We start from the raw sequence: 992 nt of genomic DNA, 5'->3' as shown, positions 1-992 counted from the left end.
AGGGGGGGTATATATATATATAGGAGGGGGGGTGCTCCGGCGGCTTGGGGGAGGGGGCAAGCCGAGCGGGAGGCGGCTCCCGTGTCCATGGCGGACACGGCGGCGCGGCGGCGTGCTGGGGAAGGAGAGGGGCGCAGGGTGGGCCGGCGGCCTGGCGCGGCTGGGCTCGGCCCGGCGGGCGCGCGTAGTTTTTTTTTTAAACGTTCCGCAGAAAATAATTCGTAGAAAAATAAATAAAAGTCCAAAAAATATATAATAAATTTTCCCCGTCTAGTTAGAAAATCTAGAATAGGGTGAACATTTTTTTAACACAAAATAAATATTTTGAAAACATGCAATATTTTTAATGCAATAAAAATTGCAAATAAATCCGAATAAAATCCAATAAATGGTTTTAACATTTTTCCTCCAGTATTTCAATTGTTTTGGAGAAGTCATATTTTCTCCTCTCATTTATTTTGTTTAATAAAATATTTTTCCGGAGAGAAAATAATTAAAACCAAAATCCTCGTCTTATTATTTGATGAAAATCAAATATGAAAATTCGAGAAAATCCCCAACTCTCTCCGAGGGTCCTTGAGTTGCTTAGGATTTATCGAGGATTTGTCAAAATGCAATAAAATATGATATGCAATGATGATCTATGTATAACATACCAAATTGAAAATTTGGGATGTTACAAACCTACCCCCCTTAAGATGAATCTCGCCCTCGAGATTCGGGTTGGCTAGAAAACAGGTGGGAGTGGTCCTTCCGTAGATCTTCCTCTCGCTCCCAGGTGGCTTCATCCTCCGTGTGGTGACTCCACTGGACTTTGCAAAACTTGATAACCTTGCTGCGGGTAACTCGGCTGGCATACTCAAGAATCTTAACTGGTTTCTCCTCATAGGTCAAATCACTTTCCAGCTGAATTGCTTCCAGTGGCACAGTATCTTTCAGTGGTATCTCAGCCATCTCTGCGTGGCACTTCTTCAACTGGGAAACGTGAAATA

Source organism: Triticum aestivum, chromosome 7D, assembly GCF_018294505.1.
Source record: "Triticum aestivum cultivar Chinese Spring chromosome 7D, IWGSC CS RefSeq v2.1, whole genome shotgun sequence".
NCBI lineage: Eukaryota > Viridiplantae > Streptophyta > Magnoliopsida > Poales > Poaceae > Triticum > Triticum aestivum.
Note: the sequence above shows the minus strand (reverse complement) of the source record.